This window comes from Sardina pilchardus, chromosome 21 (assembly GCF_963854185.1).
Source record: "Sardina pilchardus chromosome 21, fSarPil1.1, whole genome shotgun sequence".
Lineage (NCBI taxonomy): Eukaryota > Metazoa > Chordata > Actinopteri > Clupeiformes > Clupeidae > Sardina > Sardina pilchardus.
The window spans coordinates 27,724,551-27,737,853 of record NC_085014.1 but is presented as its reverse complement, the minus strand read 5'-3'; positions in this window follow the sequence as shown (position 1 = coordinate 27,737,853).

Genomic DNA, 13,303 nt, shown 5'->3' with positions numbered 1-13,303 from the left:
TCCTGTGTGAATTACTTACTGTCATTACATGTGGTCCCTAAATACGCAACCTTACATAACCTTACTCTGGCTTTCCTTATTCCGCATGAGTAGGTGTCGCACATGCCGTCATGAGGTAGAATGAATTATGTGAAGGAGATGAACTGCTGTGACCCGTCTTGATTTAACACCCTAAAGCATTCTTTGATAGAATCCGGAACCTTCGCCACCGTTTAAATTCGTATGCACTTTGCATACAGTAATGGAACTAAACTTGGAATATTCAATTATGCTCCGTAAAGGTGGAAGGGCACGTCTGAGTGTGTAATTGTTATTGACTAAATGAGCTCAGTCAGTATATTAAGGGTGTTCGGGATCTACATTTTACTTAATAGAACAAATGTGAGCAGAACAGTGCGATCGCCATGAGAGCCCAACCGAGAGTGACCTTCATGTCTGGAACGATTAAGATTAGAATCGTGCAGCGTCTGCCTCTTGTTTTCAAAACCTCGTGCCAACTGGCACCGTGCAAGTGTTCTCTCCCAGCTCTCCGTCTGCCGCAGCGACAATGACAACCAGTCACCGCATGGCGTGCAAAGATGACAAAAATACGTGCACGCCAAGGGATTTTTGGTTGGTTTAAGCACACATCACGCGACTAATTGAGAAAGTATTTAACTACTCCACAAGAAATCCGTATGGGCCCGCATGAGAGAATGGTTCTCAGGCCTGATGAAGGATCCCCTTTGATGTTAACACATCAGTTTTAACCAGTGCTGAAGTTTAAAGTGGTTGTTGGAGTAAATAAATAGATTAGATGAAATTACTGGTCGACATGGTCTGACCTGTATTCCCTATCAATATTGTTTCCTATACCGACATTACAGTGGAACACATTGAACGTAATGGTTTTTTTTTTTTTTTTTTTTTTTTAGGTATCAAAATATTAGCCATTGTCTCAACATTGTTTCCACGGTAGCCTAGTCTATGACAAATGAACAAAGAGTATATAAAGAGTCTCTTCATGGGGGTGTGTGTGTGCGCGCCCGCAAGTGTGTGTTTCTGTTGGTGGTGCGTGCGTGCGTGCGTGTGTGTGCGTGTATGTGTGTGTGTGAGAGAGAGTGAGTGAGTGAGAGAGAGAAAGAGAGAGAGTACACCTGTGCAGAAGTTAAGTCTGTACCCAGAGACCTAATTAAGATCTCACTGACATTTTCGTTTTCAAGGGATTTATGTCTTTGCGCGAAATCTTCAGTCACCTTGGTCAAATCTAGGGATACAGGCCGTCCAATAAGGTAGATATTAAACGTGTTAGCCCTAGTCTTCTGGAGAATACGGTGAAGGTTATAAATAGCCTGTCACCCTATCCGTATCCAATTTGTTCAAAAGAACCTAACTAAACTCGTTTTTGACCATATGATGCCCACCGTCGATCTGAACTTCTACTAAGAATTATTCCTTTTTAATATAAGACTCCAAGAGGACCCTGAACTAAAGTCTACTCAAAATTTCACATTTGTTACTTTATTAGATTATTGGCACGTTCATTAAGCCCACCTCATTTGTTCCTATTTTAACCTTAAGAAATTAATAGGCCTAACTACGAATGAGGGCAAAACCACATTATCTCAATGTATCACCCAACCCTGTGCAAACATTATGCCACCATAATTATAAACAGTAAAACGTCGATTAGCATATTGATATTGTTATCAAACATCTAGCCTAAATTACTCACGGTTTATTTACAAAACCCTTTTACCATCAAATAGGCGAAACTGATTTCTTTCATATGCATTGTTTGAGTATGCAACAGGCTATTTTGACATTTAGGAATCCCATTATGTTGTCATTAAGCCTACAAATAAACCACATTGCTTTGAGTTATAAAATCTAAACACAGACAAACAATTTGCATTCTCGATACATTCACATCGGCGTTTCATAGGCCTAAAGAATCAACAATAGTTCTGCTGGCTGGATTTTTACATTTAGGCAGACAGAAATAATACAAGCAGGGAAGTATGTCAAAAGGTCCAGCGTGGACAGTAAAACGGCTACCCTCATCTCGGCCTTAAGCATTAATGGTGCCTTTTTCCTGCAGTTGGACTGCTGCCTGAACTTTGTTCCCCCGTGGTGACAATAAAATGCTTCGGTTCCTATAGCGTACATGAAAGCTCAACAGTAGAGTGAGGAAGATTTAGGAAGGGTAATTAAGAGATGGCTTGTATGAGTGGGAGGTCAGAGGCCAGAACTTCGGCTCCAGGCCAAGAAACTCTGAGACAGACGTTAGAGAATCAATAACTAAACCTGGGCTAGGCTATATATCTCTTAGCAAACCATCAATCAATGACAATCCGTGGAAATTATGAGTAGATCTATGAATAGTTGTGTAGGAAACACAAAAGTAGCATTGGCTAGATTTAGAACTAAGCCTATAGCCTAGCCTAAACCAAGACATGCAAGTCAGTCACAGGTGATCACATCTACTGACACAGATTTAAAAAAAAAAAGGGGGCATAATGGCACGAATAATGTAGCCTATTTCAATGAGATCACTTTACCCTTGTAGGCTAACATCCAAGCAGTAGGCTACTCATATGGAGCCTATCTTCCTATCTTTTTTTCAATCAATCCATCAATCTAATTATGTTGTCGAGTTTGTCCGAGAGCTAGTATTAAACCAACTAACCAGCTTGAGTGGTCAAGCGCTAACCTAGAAAGCTGGGCCATCTCCATTTCTCAATGACCAGGGGATAATTTATAACAAGGAGAAAAGAGCTTAGACTGAGAGAGTTAAAGTCTCCCTCCATTCATGATCTAAGAGCCCTTGTTGGTGTGGAAGATTTGGTGTGAGATTATTTTCTTCTTCATATAAGGCTATTTAAAAGCGTAAAGGCCACTAGACAGAAGGGCGAGGCTGACGTCACAGCTCAGGAGTCACCCGCCGTGTGTTCAGCGTTTCCAAGTAAAGACTTCTCGACAAAAAAGTTTGGGCCGACAATGTGGGTGGACAGGGCGTGAAACTACTATCATCATCAGTTCTGAATGAAAGAAAGAAAACATATATTCAACAAAGGGGGAGGCTCATTCCAATTCAGCTGCGTTGTTAGGACAACGAGAACCATCCCTCAGATGATTAGTTCCACTTCAAAAGAATTTACTTTCCGCAGTGGAAACGTCCCCCTTTTGTGTTGGTACACAGGGTTTTCACCACCAAAAAGAGGGATCGTATGTTTAGTCAGTCTGTTTATTTTTTCCTCTGTCCCCATTACAATTGTATTAAATAGCCTAAGTAGAAGACTTACCACAATGCGTCGCCTGGTCGTAAATATGGCGAGATCCTAACGAAAATGTTTGGATGATATTCAGAGGACGGCAACTGATGAAATAATTCAACTTAAATACAAAAGGCCAAACTATTCAAATAGTTATAGTAGCCTACGGCGCCGACAGAGTATTGTTATCTATTATTCACAGAAAACAGGTCGATTAAGAAAATAAAAAAACAATGTAGGTAGGCTAGGCCTATAGGCTAGACGAGGCTAAGATAGCCTAAATGCGAGGCCTAGGCCTATGCGTAAAACAGCCTCGAATTACGTTGCGTGTTGGCATTGAACCATGACATCATTTTAGAAAATCATAATCAGTTACAGTCAACAAATAAAGTACAAAAAAGAATCCATTCTCAAGTTCTCATGAGCACTGCACTGCTTTCTGATGTGCTTTGAGCATTCATAAACGTCTGTAGTCTGACCTATTTCTTTCTTTGCATGCAGCACTGTACGCACTGTACACATCACTGAGGAAGGCTGCTTGCCTAGGCTCTGTTTTCCCAACATGTCCTTAGTTCACATCTGCTTGTCAAGTCCTCCTCGCTGTTAACTGTGACTGCAATATCCAGAAAAGTGTCTTAAGTCGGAGCACTCCTAAGAGAAGGGTCTTATCCACTACTCTGATCTTCAGTGACACTGTTAATTCCCCATTGACCCAAGTTAATATGCTGCAAGCTGTAGCCACTATGAACCTACAGCTACTAATCAGGAGGAGGCCTGCTGTGCATATCTCTTGTTTTCATCAACTACAACCACAGACACTAGAATGGGTCGGAGAAATGGTTTTCTCTGCTGTTGCCACTTCATTCACCAAATAGACAGCCGTTAGATATGTTTCTCTCCTGTTTTCTGGGCAGAAATAGAACATGGGAAAACTAGAATCAGGAAAAACCGGTGTCCGTGTAGCTGAACTATGTGTTGATGTGTTAAGTGAGGGATCAAGAGGGGGCTCACATTCCCATTTGATTCCACTGGTGAGGTTTGTGCTCTAGTAAGTCCCTGTCCTCACATGGTCAACAAGCACATGCTACGTTCCATCTGTTTTCTTTCCCCCGCTGTTGTCTAGATGTGCAAAAAGCTTCACAACAAGCTTTTCCACATATTTTGCAACTAGAGAGCTGACCAATAGTGGTCACAGGTGGGAAGATGTAGCTGGATAGGTCGACTGGAGCGTTATTTCCACATGCTTCTGACCCCCTATGGTCATGGAACATACAACAGAATATACTACAGACACGAGGGAGGCATATAATGCATGCCACCATCAAACATGCAATTCTCCAGTTTAGTGCAATTTCTGCACAATGTGTTTTGATTAACTGAAGTACTGCATGTTAAATGTGACAATGAACTAGAACAGTCTGTTTGTGGGTGACACAACTTTCCATGATCTGTTGAATCAGTTTCATGGTCTATTCTCAATGTCTCAGCTTTGAAATAAAAATAAAAAATCTCTCATCATCAAAGTCATGCTAACCTTTCATAGAATGCAAAGACCCACTCTTCACAGTGTCCAAAGAACTGTCATGAACTGTCTTGAATGGAATAACTTCTCTTTGTGCCTTTTGTTATGGTCTGTGCTTCATGTAGCAAGGCCAGCAGTGATTGTTTTACAACACATGCATGGGCATTCCCACAATACAGAAACACAATCCCAGCAAAACAAGGACATTTCTACATAACTTAGAGTGAGGAATCTTAGATCAAAAGACAATGACATGTATGAAAATAAATACAATTATATTTTAACCCAAGACATAGAAGAGAGGAAAATCAAAGCACTTTAAAAGCATACTATTTTTTTTCTCCTTCCCTATTATGGAAGGCAGCATTGACTCGTGGAAGAAGAGACATTCTTGACTCAAGTGCAACTAATTGCTTCTTTCATCTATCCAATTAAAGGCTGAATTTCAATCTGAATGCGAGTTTATTTCTTGTGTTGATAACTAATCAGGCGCCCTGGCCCTCTAATAAGCACAGGAGAAGACATGCACAGGAACAGTGTCTGAGGTGAGGCATGAAGCTCATGCTATCTGCCGTATTGATCTGGATCACTGGGCAGGTGGAGGCTCTCAGCGCAGCAGCTCGGAGAGCTAATTGATGGTCGAGAGAAAACAGCACTGCTGCGACAGAGGCAGCAGCAGCAGTGGCCCACACCTAGTTTTTCATTCTGAACCACACCTGCGGCTGTGGCAGAGGAATGCTGAGCCTCGAGATGGGATCGATCAAGTATTGATGTCTTGTGTGTGTGTGTGTGTGTGTGTGTGTGTGTGTTTGTGTGTGTGTGTCGGAGAGACACCCACAGACGATGTGCCATCTCACATTGTCAACTGCGCTGCTCGCCGAGTGCCTCCAAAGCCCCCCCCCCCCCCCCCCTTCCCTCCCTGCCATCAGCTGAGAGAATTTACAGTCAGCACGCTCGGCTCAATTCCCCCGGCCCTATCCGTGATGAAATAACCTAGTTTCATGAGGTAATCGCCAGCGCCTCACCCAGGCCCAAATGAGATGCTAATGTTTTCCATTTGGGAATAGAGCAATACACAACACACTTTAGCAGGTTCTAAAAGGAGGGGTTGTACCTCAAGTGCAGCTAATAATAGCGCTTCTGCTGTTTGGCCTGACTTGAAATACCACGAGCTGCAGTTTAAATCAGAGATCTAATATGTGGGTCAATAGGAATTTGGGAGAGGAGGGGCGAGGAGGGGCGAGGAGAACAAGAGCAGAATGAGAAGGGAAAACAAAGAGTAAAATATGCAATACTGACTACAGATCTAAGGCACCAAGTCGCTATTAAGGAAATTATTTGGGGAGAATAACGGCACAGTACATTAATTAACAGAGTTGGTTTTTAACTGATTGAAAGGAAATATGTCCATGCTCTAGCAGGCAACTCTAATTATTTCCAGCCCTTGCTAGTCCAAATAGGCTTTGTAAACAAAAAACACACACACAGCAGCAACTTGAGACATGTTCAAAGGGAAAGTCCCAAAAAGAGAGAGGCTTTTTCACAGCAAACAGGCACCAGAGCGCCAAGCCTCAGAGGTCAGCAGATACATGTCCAGATGGACATCAATGACGTGAAATATGACAAACTAACACGGCACAGCACATTCTTAGTGAATATTTTATGATCTTCTCATTTGAAGATTCACTTTGTATCTCTCCTCGTCCTCATCTTCATTGTTACTCCATGTTGCTGCAGGAGCTTCTAGAAGTTGTGGGTGTTTCTTCAATCCAACAAGTAAGGTCTGTGGAGTTGTGGCCATGATGTTGTGTCTACTGCGCATGTCACAAAACACTTGTTTTATCCCAAAATACAATATTATTTCAGCCGCACCTGAGTGATGTTCCTAAAATCTGGACTCTCGGGCTTAACCTTAGATCAATGAAGTCCACCAGAGGGCTTCAGAGAGAGAGAGAGAGAGAGAGAGATATCAAAGCCTTCAGGACTTCGCATGAGTTGTAGCCCAAATGATGGCTTTGACTGTAACCATTGCGAAAAAGACACAAAATCATGGGGGGAAATGCTGATAAGGAGGTGCATAATGCAATTCACAATACCTGCTCAAGGCATCTCGGACTGCTTACATGGCTGACCTTAACTCATCTCCCTTCCCCATTTTGCTCCTCCTTTGTGCAACTTTCCAACCAATCTGGACGAGGGACTGCAGTGACCCGATAGCTGTCAAGCCAAAGTGGATTTTTGCGTCTGCATTTCACAGCCATGAATTTTCATGAGGGATAACGCTCGCTCTCTCTCCCCCCTCTCTCTCACTCTCTTCCTCTGCAGAAATACTGTTTTGAGCCCCCTCAACACTGTGAGGTTGCATAACTCTGTCACTTGCATAAGGGAGGGGGAAACATGTGTGACATTCACAACAGTAAAGCAGGTTTATGTTAATGTGGCGGATCGAGGAGCGAAACGCAGGGTGGAAGTGCTAATTACTTCAGCTCGATCCCTCTCTAATACTGGGCTAAAGGAATTCCAAGAAAGACATTCTGCTCCTTCAAGTACATGGATTTTTTTTGCCGAAGTCCAGTCGATACAGCTGAAACACATTCCTGTCCATGGTGCCGGAAAATGATTGCCTTACTCTCTGTGCTGAAGGCTCCCAATATGTCAGCGTACAGAACTAAGACACTCGCGAACATGATATCATGACGAAACATAATATCAGTGCCAAGACAGGGAAGAGGGCGCAGAGGAGATGGGCAGATAGGATCTAATAGCATCTTGCTTTGATTTGGAGTATCAACGCAATAAAAAGGCAACCAAGCCAGAACAGAATAAGATGACAGGCCCAATCTTGTTACCATGAAAACATCTGTACCACATCTACGAGACGTCTAAGAGAACAAAGATGGCGCGTGCACTCGTGCCAATGACGGCACATGTCCACTAAAGTGAGGATTCTTATGCTATTGATTGCCAATGAGATGAAAAGGAGCGCTGTCGATTCCCCCCGCCCCCTCATCAATCGTCTGCCTGGCCTCCACGGAGTCTAGACACAAGTCTGCCAACTCACTCTCAAGGTGCCCTGTGCCAAGCAAACACCAGCAACTTATGCAGAGCCCCAGAGCTGCGCGGGGATGATGGGACAGCATGGGAAAGGACAGCAAATGATCTGACTCATATTAGTAGTAGAGTGGATAGTCATGATGGCTCACATCACATTACATCACATCACAGTAATCATGACAGTTAAGGCTGCTTCTAGTTGCAGAGTACACGTTTAAGGACAGAACCGCACGAAAAACGAGCGACAAAACCCTTTTAAAGGTCTGGACAAACACAAGGCCAGTACAATATGACACCATAATATACAACATGATTTTGCTAGCAGCAGCTTTCGTGTTAAACACTCCGTTGTGAAGCTAAAGCCAACAAAGTGCTTGAGCAGGATTCCTTGGGAACACTTTGCGCCAGCGTCCCCTTATCCCCTCTCGTCTCTCCCATCAAGCGCCGTACCCCAGAGTGAAGGGTCATCATCACCACACCAAATCCGATTTGTCCCTGGACATTAATGTCACGCCCTTAAAGCAACATATCAACGCAGCGAGAGCTGGCCTTGCTCAAACTGTAATTGAAATGGCCCAAGGGGGGAAGTGCGCCATTCTGCTTCAGCCCTTTCCCATCCGTCGCTCCCCGAGCCTCCTCATCCATCAGTGTGTGTGTGTGTGTGTGTGTGTGTGTGTGTGTGTGTGTGTCTGTGCCCTAGGCCCTGAGGTGCTACTGCAATGCTGAGAGGTTAACAGCGAGGGATCACTTACGCGATGCTCGCTTACTGTTTCCTCAACTGTTTGTCGCCCGGTGGGCCCTACGAGCTTGTGTACATACGACACTCGAGAGAGGAGGAGGAGGAGAGGGGGGAAAAGAGAAGGAAACTGTAAAAACGAGTGCCATTTCTAGAGTGTATATTAATTTAGCGGAGAAGTGTTAGCTCGAGAGCGTCAACAGAGCAGTGGATGGACGGACTTCAAATGGGGAGGAGGGGGGTGTGGGGGGGTATGATCAGAAACGCAATCCCTGCTTCAGATGTGAAGTTCACAGGCTTGATTACACAAGCCTGAGCGACGCATCCTGCTACAGATAAAATTAAACACCCCCGATTACACACCACTTTGAAATATCCTGGCCCATGATCAATGTGATCCCTTATTTCAGAGCAACCTTGAAAAGATTTGTGGATTTCACACATTTGCACACACACACACACACACACACACACACACACAGAGGGAGAAAGAGAGAATCACTCACAGACACACACATACACAAACGCACGCACACATATATAGATTTCAAATGCAACGTCTTGCAATAGAGCCCCAAATTGTTGCTAATGAAACGTGATGGCTCTGAGAGACAGCAAAAAGAGGCAACAGGCTCTTCAGGTCTCTCCGTGCCCCATTTGTGAAATCTAAGGGATGCTGCTCTTCAGGCACCGTGATCAAAGGCTCCTTAACATTCTTTTGCAAGCGCTCAAGATGCATTTTGTATGGTGTAAATCATTGAGAAGTGACATTAAAAAATTAAAAGTCTAATTTGTTTTTTTTTAGCGGCGATAACGAAAGCGGCGGGCGAGAGTGGCGAGCCAGAGTGTCCAGCCGTGGGGATGCCGCATATGCCGCGCGTGGGGCTGGGCATTTTTTTTCGCTGGCGTTCAGCTGGCACCTCGCTCGCTCTCCAAGAGTCTGCCAGCTGCCCTTAGCCAGCCGTAGAGGACACAGAGGCGCCTGGTCTTAGATGATCTGTAATAAAAGCAGTTGGACGGCAGATCAGAGGGCCGGGGCTGATGGGTACGGCCAGCCCCCCTGTTGGAAGGACAGCAGTCCCCCCACTCTCTGAGTCAGACTCAGGGCCGCTTTGGCTCTCCAGCGCTGCGGATCGTGAGGGGCGAGGCGGAGAGCGAGGCGGCCGAGTTTGGCTGAGGTGAGGCAGGGAGCGGAGAGGAGCGGAGGAGGAGAGGAGAGGAGGAGGCGGAAGAGAGATCCCTCTGTCCCACTTCTTGTTGTGTGTGCACATGGGGCCCCTCTCTCTCTCTCGCGCGCTCCATGCCCAGAGCCTCTCGGTGGGCCTGCGCCGCAACCTGTTGTCGCTTCCTGCCATGTGGATGAACCAGAGTCAAGCGCCAAGACCGGGGAGCGCGCTCCGATTGGCTGGAGCCAGAACCTTTAATGCTGCGCCTCTCGTTTTCCCCCCCACCAAAAACCCCGCCACACCCCACCACGGACCCGGAGCCTTCATCATCAGAAAGCGTCCGAAATGTCTCTTATATAAGGCATGGATAATGAATGACAAAAAAAAAAGAAAATGAGGAAGAGGGAGGTAGAGAGTTGGGGGGGGGGGGGGGGGGGTTGCGGCGGGTGAGGGGAGGGAGAAGGGCTTTTCAAGAAATGTCCATGGGGTAAATTGCAAACCAAAAATGCATCAAAAGATGAAAATGCATCAGATTCCAAGCAGGGTGGAGCCTGGCTCCCTCCCTCTGCACATGCGAGCGCACATCAAACGGCAGAACCCTATGACGAAGGGCAACAACTGAGGGAACCAAAAAAAGCAAAGGACTGCTGCCCTGGGAATGGGGGGGAAGGTTGTGGTGGAGGCCAGGGGAGGAGGGAGGGGTTGATCTCAGGGTTGACAGGCAGGCTGGGGGTCCAGTGTGGGGATAGGAGGGCTTTTTTTTTTTTTTAATAAAGCAGTTCTGCAGAGCGCGGGAGGTGGGGGTGGGGGGGGCACATGGGGCACCACAGCAGGGCTGGTGGTGGGCGGGGGCAAGCAGGAGGTGCCACGTCACCAGATAGGGCGCTGGCTGACAGGAACAGGAAACGCCCTTCCCCGTCACCCGAGCCTCTCCGCATCAGCGCGCAGCCACACTGGAACAACATGCTTAACACGCGTATGTGCCCATGCACGCTCTTACATAAGAGCAACGTACGTACAGGCTTCCTGTAACGTATAGGATTTCTCTTCCTGTAACGTATAGGATTTCTCTCTCCCCGCGCCCCCTCTCTCTCTCTGAGCGATCTGCTTGCGATTTAACCTAAGCTTCATATAGTGCAGATCAAGAGAATTCCTCTTTTTTTGAATTAGCGACAACAGAAAGCACAACACATGACTCGGTCCGTCTTACGCAGATGTGCCCCACAGACGAGTCCTCGGCCTCTTTGATGGCCTCATTACCAGCTCACTTCTCGCCCGGCGCGCGCCGAACGTGTCTACGGTTACGGTACCGCCGTGCCTCTCATTACACACGCGGCTGGTGTCAGACCGAGTGCCAAGACCCTCAAAGCCTCCACGTACGCGTCCACACGAGCAAGTCCTCCTTGGAATGGGATGAATAAGGGGAGCGAGGGAGCGCGGAGAGAGAGGGGATGAGAGGAGAGGGAAGACGACGCCCCGCCACAGCTGCAGCCTCCACCCTTTATCTGCAGGAGGCTGAGCAGACCGGGCCGGTGGAGGCAGGGAGCGCCTCCGTCCAGCCATCCGTCCATCCCGTCCGTCGCCACGGTCCAGGAGAACGCCAGCAGTGAAGCTTTCACTTGAAGGGAAGCAGAGGGGTGCGTTAGGGCTGGACAGGCCTGTGGGACGTTTGGGGTTGGGGGACTGGCGGGGGGGGGGGGGGAGTGGGGGAGCCACCTGCCCATTGGGGTAGCGTTGGACTGAATGAGAGCCCAGATTAAGGGGCCAGTGTGGGGGAGTCATGGTGGGAGAGGACCAAGAGCAGTAGAGGGAGGACGAGCAAAGTAGATGAGAAAGATTGGAGGGGGAGGAGGGGGCTGCAGCGCTTGTGATGGAGGCGGTGGGGGTGGAGGGAGATGGAGGGAGATGGAGGGGAGTAAGCAACAGCGAGTGGATGAAAAGAATCCAAAGTCAGGGAGCCACTGCTCCACCGGTTTGACCTGGGGAGGATGGAGGGAGGCTGGAATCCAATTAAAATTGCACCCCATTGCCTCGGCCATCAGCCGAGCGCGCCGGCCACCACTAACTCCAGCAGCATCAGTGCCCCCCTACATGCGCGGCTGATGCAAGAGCGCGCCGGCCGCCATTCTCCTTTTTCATTCGCCGAGCGGCAGGGAGCGCTCGGGATGTGGAAGTCCTGCGGCGGGGCGCACAAAAGAAGGTTCCGGCCCCGCTCCACCTGCAGGTGACCATGTGTCATGCCCCACGAGCACACACACACACACACACACACACACACACACTACACACACCGGCCCCGACGTCGTCCCGTACGGCCGCGGTCGCCAGAGAGGCGCCACGCGGTAGAGGCACCGCCGAGCTCCATCATGGCGCCGCCAGCGAAGATGCGGCGCATTCTGGTATATGACTGACAGCGATATATCCGACCAAACAAAAGCGAGTTTCGCCCTTGTTGCTAGGCAGAGCGCCGCCTAACCGCTGGTTGCAACAATCTGGGTGGAGCAAAGGTTCCACCATTTCATGTCAATGACGACATTAAGAAGAACCAGGCGATGGTGTGGTTGGCCAGCTATTTCTGGTAGGCTAGGCAGCCATTGCTTTTCCACTGGATAGAATATAGACTTCAAATTCTCTGTCAAAATTGTAAGTATTAAGGGGCGGGCTGAACAGAATTTCATTTCAGGGTCTTCAGCTCCATTCCAGCCTCTCAAATGTGCACACGGCCACTAAGCGTGCATACGAGATGAAATGCTGTACTAGATTGTTCCGCCACAGAAAAAAGATGTGTTTATGCGGGGGGGAAAGGGATGTATGCGCAAGAGTCTGTGTAGTTCCCCTCCAAAAACTTGTGTTAAGGGAGTCAGTTGCTCGTGTCACAGAGAAGATGCAGTGGCACTCAGCAACAGCCATCAAGTCAAACTGTCACTGTCGTCTGGAGGAATATGCGCAGATTCTGACGAGCTCGTTTGAGAGGCATTAGACGAAGGCAAGGTGATGAGGCGAGGGGGGAAAAGCAGTCTGGGCTTAGCTAACAACAAAATGAATTCCCTTCTCCACTTGCACAGCCACACAGTGAGTCCTCTGTCGTTTCTCTCCCCTCAGCTTAAAGGAGATTTTAGAGTGTCCTCACATGCAGCCCAATGCTAAACACAGTACAGATGCAGTATCATCTGCCCGCGCCATGTGCCATGTGCCATGTCTCTCTGAACCAAACCCACTCTCCCTCTCCCTCTTACACTTACACACACACACACACACTCTCTCTGTCTCTCCTTCTCCCTCTTTCGCTCTCACAAGGCTCCCTAATACTAGCAATAATAAAATAAAAAAAACAACAAAAACATCAGTCAGCGGCAAAGTGGGCAATGGCACTGACCCATTTTGGAGCGCACTGGAAAGGAAATATGACGGATTGCGCATCCCTGCCAGAAACCACTCGGCGCTGATGATCTGATAAGGTTCTGTCAGATTTGATGTTGTTTAGGAATCCACAGCCGTAACCGCCATATCTCCCCCGCCATCTCGGCCTCAGAACCCCAACACTGGCCACTGATCTCAAGTAAATGGTTTA